General features: G+C 45.7%; 1 pseudogene; it reads left to right on the top strand.

The window, feature by feature from the left end:
* The first annotated feature begins 1,725 nt into the window (after positions 1-1,725).
* Positions 1,726-3,255, top strand: LOC114105523 (magnesium transporter NIPA2 pseudogene; annotated as a pseudogene).
* The last annotated feature ends 4,019 nt before the right edge of the window (positions 3,256-7,274 follow it).

The raw sequence follows: 7,274 nt of genomic DNA, 5'->3' as shown, positions 1-7,274 counted from the left end.
AGTTCTGGCCAGTGCACCTCCCAAATTTCTCGAATGGTGGGGACTCTCCCCAGTATGAATTTCATGATGGGGAATAAGATGTGAATTTTGAAATTGCCTTTACACTGTTCACATTTGTGAGGTGGCTCTCTTGTTTGAATTCTCCAAGAGCCACTAAGGTGTGACTTGATGGACGGTTTTTCCACTTCCTCTGTGTTCACGGGGTTTCCCTACAGTGTGAGTGAGCTGTGATTTCTGACTATAAGCTCCCCGTGTGCAATGTGCCCACAGGCTCCTCTCCAGGAGTCACCTGGTGGTGGACAGAGTGGGAGCTTGCAGGAAGGTTATCAGTCATTGTGAGGATGGCCCTAGGCCTGAGCCTAAGCAACTCCATTTTAAAAACTCCAGTTTGAAACCTGCAGGCTCTCCAGGCACACCCACAGAGCCCTCCAGTGTGGCCTCAGACAAGTCACTTCCCCTGACCCTGATCAACAGAGTGAAGCCCCTGGCAGGCTGTCCTCGCCTGATAAGAGGGAAGGGCGAGAAGATGGGGGGGGGGGGGAGACACCAGACCAGATGTTTCTGACCCCAGGGTAAATGACGTCACTGAGAAATCCAGTGGTAGCTGATAAGGATTGAAAGGGGGGTCAAAAGCCCCCAAATTTAATATAAATAATAGAGCTGATGAACGGGATTCACTATAGCTGGAGAGCCTGATGAGGACCTGACACCCCACTTGTCATCGTTCCTGATCCTCTGCATGATCCTCACCGCTCTCAAACTCTACCGCCTCGTCTGGACCTTGGTGAGAGCCGCAACTTCTCTCTAGGTGAAAGGCCAGGTGCTGAGGGGCTCCATGTGAAGCTTTCAGATGCCCCAAAACTTCCTCCTCAGTATGGGCCTATGCTGGTGGGTGAGGAGTGAACTCACACCATGAGTGAACTCACCCTCTTCTCAATTGGTTGTCCCCTCCACGCCAGGAAAAGCCTGCCTGGGTTCCGGACCTGGTCACCACAGTCTGAGTGGGTGGGTATCTGCTGGACATAAAGCCTAAGACTTAGGACTTTTGAACTTATCCTGCAGAGGGGATGTCTGTCGTTAGCCTGTCATGATCAGGTGTGTTTGCAGTGCTTAGACTTAATCTAGAATTATTTGCTGTGGATTGATTATGTCTATTGCAGTGCCCAGCATTAAGGATTGTCATTTTCTTGATTAAGAACCTACAGAGTGAAATGGTATGGAGTGATTTGAGTGAATAAAGCATTGAAAGGGGCAGAAGCGCATGGACATTCTTTATGTCTTCCCTCAACTGCATACTTTGCAATTTTGCCCCCTTGTGGTTTTCTTCCACTGAGGATTCTTTTATGTTCCCTGATATTTGAACTGAGACTAAAATATCTTTCCCTGATCCCTGGCACTCTTGGGTTCTTTTCCTCTATGAATTTGCTGGTGTAGAGTAATACCTGGATTGTCTCTGAAGCTCTTCCACATCTGCCACAACTATGGGTCACTGTCACTTCTGTAGAACTTTTATGACTTAAAAAATCTTTTCGTTATACATGGACATAATATCTCCATTTTATTTATTTTTTATTTTTAAAAAATATATGTTTTTTTCTCCTCGGCGGTGGCCCTCAGTCCCATGAGACTTACATATGTCAAGACGGCGCCCCCTGCCTTCGGTGCTGCAGTTTCTCTGTTCCGTAATCAATGTCATTCACAGGAGCTTCTTAAGTGACAAACGAAATGAGCCCAGGGCGTGGAAAATATGATTTCTATATTAGTTTGGGATTGGCTATGACCTCCAGCATTTTCATAGGAGGGAGTTTCATTTTGAAAAAAAAAAGGCCTTCTGCAACTTGCCAGAAAAGGATCCATGAGAGCAGGTCAAGGTGGCCATGCATATCTTAAAGAACGGTTGTGGTGGGCTGGACTACTGTCAATGGGGGCAGGCGAGGTGGCCAACTTCGCTGCATATGCCTTTGCACCAGCCACGCTAGTGACTCCACGGGAGCTCTCAGCGTCCTCGTAAGTGCCATTCTTTCTTCATACTTTCTAAATGAAAGACTTGATCTTCATGGGAAAATTGGATGTTTGCTAAGCATTCTAGGATCTACAGTTATGGTCATCCATGCTCCAAAGGAAGAGGAGATTGAGACGTTACATGAAATGTCATACAAGTTAGGTGATCCAGGTTTTGTGGTATTTGCAACAATTGTGGTCATTGTGTCTTTGATATTAATCTTTGTGGTGGGACCTCGACATGGACAGACAAATATTCTTGTGTACATAACAATCTGCTCTGTGATTGGAGCATTTTCAGTGTCCTGTGCAAAGGGCTTGGGCATCACCATCAAAGAACTGTTAGCTGGAAAGCCTGTGGTGCGGCATCCCCTGGCCTGGGTTCTGCCTCTGAGCCTCCTCATCTGTGTGAGCACACAGATCAATTACCTAAACCGGGCCCTGGACATATTCAACACTTCCCTTGTAACACCAATATATTACGTTTTCTTTACAAGTTATTCTTTTTAAGGAGTGGCAAGATATGCCTGCTGATGATATCATTGGGACTCTGAGTGGCTTCTTCACAATCATTGTGGGGATATTCTTGTTGCATGCCTTTAAAGATGTCAGCTTTAGTCTAGCAAGTCTGCCTGTGTCTTTTCGAAAAGATGACAAAGCAATGAATGGCAATCTCCCTACTATGTATGAAGTTCTTAATAATAATGAAGAAAGCTTAACCTGTGGAATTGAACAACACACTGGTGAGAATATCTCACGGAGAAATGGAAATCTGACAGGTTTTTAAGGTGCGATTTAAAGGTTAAATTATGTTATAGTGATTTTGAATATCAGAATCTGTCTGAAAAAGCATTGTCCTCAAATAATGTTCTCTAAAGACAATCTTTTTTAAGTTTTCACTAATTTGGACCAAGAAGTTACTTTTCTTATATTTAAACAATGGTAGCTCACTAAAAATGGCCTCAGTATGTGGACAATTTCTATTAACATTGTATAATTGTAGAGGTATTTTACATTTTGATTCTTTCTTCAAAATCTAAATGCACTAATGACAAGTTTTAAGTCTATAAAAATGCTTTATTTTTTCACTATTGATGAAAGTCTGAAATGTACATTTGTCATTCCCACTCCTATCAATCCCTGATCATGTAAGGCTTTTTGATTGTAAACAAGAACAAAACTATCCCAATACATTATCCTCTGATTTATCTTACCTATAAAAAAATAAATAAAAAATATATTTTTAGTTGTTAATGGACCTCTATTTATATGTGGTGCTGAGAATTGAACCCAGTGCCTCACACATGCTAGGCAAGCACTCTGCCACTGAGCCACAACCCAGCCCTCCATTTAGTTTATTTATTTTTATGTGGTGCTGAAAATTAAACACCAGAGCCTCACATGTGTGAGGCAAGTGCTCTGCCACTGAGCCCCAGCCCCAGCCCCAAACTTTTGTGACATTTTAGGGGATAAGTTTTGACTGAAGTTTCTTCCAAATTCATTAAATTGCAGGTCATTCTTCCAGGGAGCATTTCCTCATGGGATATGGCCACTGTTCTGAAGCCTTTCTCCCAGGCAGGGCCTTCTTGATGCATTCCTGGAAGGTGCTCCAGCACCTCCTTGCTTCTGCCCTCCTCTGGCCTCAGCAAGAAATCCCAAAGGAGTGCTTCTGATGCTCCGCCTGTGGCTGTCAGAAGACTCCGCTTCTTGAAAAGGTCCTTCCTTCTTGATCCCAGTTGATCTTCATTGAGGAATCTGAAAGGGAAACATCAGGAACGAAAGATCCCATTCACCGTGGGGCCCTGGATTTACAATGATGTCAAGGAGCCACAAGTGAGCACCAGGGGGACAGGGGAGGAGTGACCTAAGGAAGAGACCTGTTGGGAAGGACAAGGCACACCCAAAGATCTCAGAATTACAGGTCAGCAAGGCAGGGGAGCTAGGAGAGGAGCCTGAAAGTAACTGCGAGAAGTGTGAGAAGATCACCAACTAACCCACCAAGTGACTCAAGACACACCCTCCCTCTGCAGCTGATGGGCCAGAACAGCCGCCCACACCACCATTGGGTTGTCCCCAGCCATGGCCAAAGCTCTCCCTGCCTCAGCCCAACCCTCGAAGGTATGATGCTGGCTTCCCTCTGTCCCCTCCCTGGCGCCCTGGAATTCTTCCTTCCCATGTTCTTCCCACAGTCTGTTCTTGCAAGTGTTGCCTCTGAATGTTACCAACGACTGCCTTCCCCAGAGCCTGCTCTTCCTGCACACCTGGTCAGGACCCTCTCTGTGTCCACAGCCTCAGCCTGGCCTTCTCTTCTATCCAGCTGGGACACAGTCAGGTGTGAGGCCAGGAAGCTCTGCTGGTGGAGGAGGAAAGAGCTGTGTACGCCTGCTGAGAACCAAGTCCAGGTCTGCCGGGTCCAGAGAGGGAGAGGTATAGGCTTGGCCAGATGAGGTGGGAGGCTCCTGGGCAAGGAAGGGTGCAGTGTCATATCCTGAGGGGAGGAGGGAGTGGAGGTGTGCGTGGGGTTGAGAGCAGGGCTCACCCCACCAGATCAAACTCCCCAGTTCTCCAGCATCACACACTTGTAGATTCCTTCTGGTGAAGATCTGGATGCTTTCATTCCTTCTGTAAAATGCACAGCCACAGCCACAGGTGTCACTGACCCTGAGACAGAATCCTCTGCTGCCCAAGGACCTTGCGGATCAAGGGTCCCAGAGCTGTCTGTGCATCCACTTGGGATGAGTGTAGAGGGAGTTCTTTCCAGCTGTGGAAGAGTCTGTTCCAGGAAGGAGATTCAGAAGGTACTGAAGGAAGGAGACTGAGTCCCTGCAGTCCCCATGTGGCAGCCCCTCTACAGGTGGGAGGAGCTCCTCTGGTGACACTGTCAGAGGCAGGAATAGGTTTACTGATGAAATCCTGGAGGTAACATTAAAAGGCACTGCTAGAAGTCAATTTTTTTTTTTTTTTGGCAGAGCTGGGGATTGATCCCAGGGCGTAGTGTATGTGAGGCAAACACTCTACCAACTGACTTATACCCCCAGCCCTAGAGGTCAATTTTAAAACAAAATAAAACCACCTCCTCATTACTTACCAAGAAAAAACCCTATGGAATTAGTTCTTCAAGAATTGACTGATGGGGACAGTTTCAAGATTTCAGACCAGAGGGAGGTAGCATTCTGCTGCTCTGTGATACAGATCTCACCTAATCAGAATACGGCATCTCTGAGAGTGTTAGAGGACCTATACAGCTACTCTCTGCAGAAATCACCATACAGGGCTCTGGGCCTCAGTGTTCAAGAAGGACCCAAAGCCCAAAGTTCCAGTTCACACAAGACTCAGTGAGCACTTTAGCAGAATTACCTGTCAACACATCTGCAGATCGCCAAGACTTCAATCTGCTCCCACGCAGGTCACCAGCTGCTACCTACCCACAGCACAACGCCATCGCCTGGCTCCTCCAACCTCACCAAACACCCGGGTGCTGAAAGCAGACAACCACCATCTTGGCTAAACATTCTCACCATATTAGGTGGGGGCAGTTACAAGACCGGATCTCCAGGGGCCAGTGGATTTTCGCAGAAATAACCAGCACTGCGACCACACACGCAGAAATCAGAGCCTCTGGGCAGGAGTAAGTCTCTGGACTTCGGACCCAAAGCTCTCAGTTCTAGCTCATGCATGGCTCACAAGTGGCTTAGCAGAAACACCTATCAGCACCTCTGTAGAACTCCAGACTGCGCGCTGCTCCCACGCAGGTCACTTGGCTGCTACCTATCCACAGCATAAGGCCATCATCCAGCTTCCCCCACATCACCAGACACCCTGGCACTGGAAGCATACTGACTCCATCTTGGAAAACCTTCCTTGCCATTGTGTGGTGGGTGTGGATCTCAGATCGGATTGCCATTTGAGCAGGTACCTGATTTCCAATTCCTCCCCCTCCCCAACAGCGTTAACTCAGACAGTGACCACCCAACACAAAAACAGCTCTCAGTTGGACAGAAGTACAGTCCGAACAGGGCGCTGCCCACCTGGAGTGAGCCTGGGGGTGTGAAGTCCCACAGTTGGGACCTGATAAATAAGAGAGAGGAGGGGACTGAAGCCTGGAGCATAATAGAGAGATTAGGATTTGGGAAATCTCCAGGTAACAGAGGAAGAGATACCAGAGGCTTAAATCAGTCAAGTAGTTACAAAAAAAAAAAAGACCCGTGAGGTGCTATTTCCCTGCTGGGGACTGGTGGCTAGCACTCCCCACTTCCAGATGCTCCACACCAGGTCTAGTCTTCAGACCCTGGTTACCTACACCATCCTGAGGGCTGAGACACCCACTGGATGAGACAACCCCACTTACTGGATGAGAATAGAAAGAAACGGATCTCTAAGAGTTTTTTTTTTTTTTTTCCTCCTCTTCTTTCTCTTTTACCCTTCTATACTCTGGCCCTCACATCCCCAACATATGTAAAACCAAGAACGTTGCATGAAATAGGATTTTGAGGACTGAGTCACCTGAATAATATAATATAGAGGAATTGCATATGCCCCTTTTCCCTCTTTTTTTCTTCTTTTTTCTTTGCTCTTTTTTCTTTCTTTCCTTTTTTCTCTTTCTTCTTCGTTCACCCTCAAAATTATACTATTTTAACATCCTGTATTTCCCTAAAAACATATTTGTGTTTGTTTTGTGTACTCTACTGTCTTCCCACATAATTGTCTACCCCAAGTTACCTTCTATCTATTCTCCTGCTACTAACCCTCTTCATTAGATTTCTCCTTCACATTTCCTAAGATATATTAACTATATACCCTCATATCTTCTCCCCTCAACATATCATCCTGTGCCTGAACCCCAGTTCATTGTCCACCACCAGAAACTGTAAACCTTTTTATGAAACTACTGATTATATTTTAAATAATAATTGAATCCAACATTTCTGGACATTGAGGCTAAACTGTAAATGTCTTAATAACAACAATTTGTTTAAAGGTGATGTATTGTTGATATTGGGATCTGTTAACATTGTCCTTCCCCACAAAGGAGAGATCTTGGAACCCTACAAGAGCACTACAAATCTATAGAGTAAAAACAATAACACACCAGATCCACAGAACTGGAAAGGAAGACACATGAACAATATGAAAAGATAAGGGAAGAAAGTGCCACAAACAAATCAAGACAACACATCTTTAGAAGAATTGGCAGCTACAGCAGAAAAAACTACAGAGAAAGATTTCAGGATATACATGGTTAAAATGTTTTGGGATCTCAAAGAAGACATAAG

The sequence above is a fragment of the Marmota flaviventris genome, chromosome 15 (genome assembly GCF_047511675.1).
Source record: "Marmota flaviventris isolate mMarFla1 chromosome 15, mMarFla1.hap1, whole genome shotgun sequence".
NCBI classification, from domain to species: domain Eukaryota; kingdom Metazoa; phylum Chordata; class Mammalia; order Rodentia; family Sciuridae; genus Marmota; species Marmota flaviventris.
This window is presented reverse-complemented; position numbering and strand designations above follow the sequence as displayed.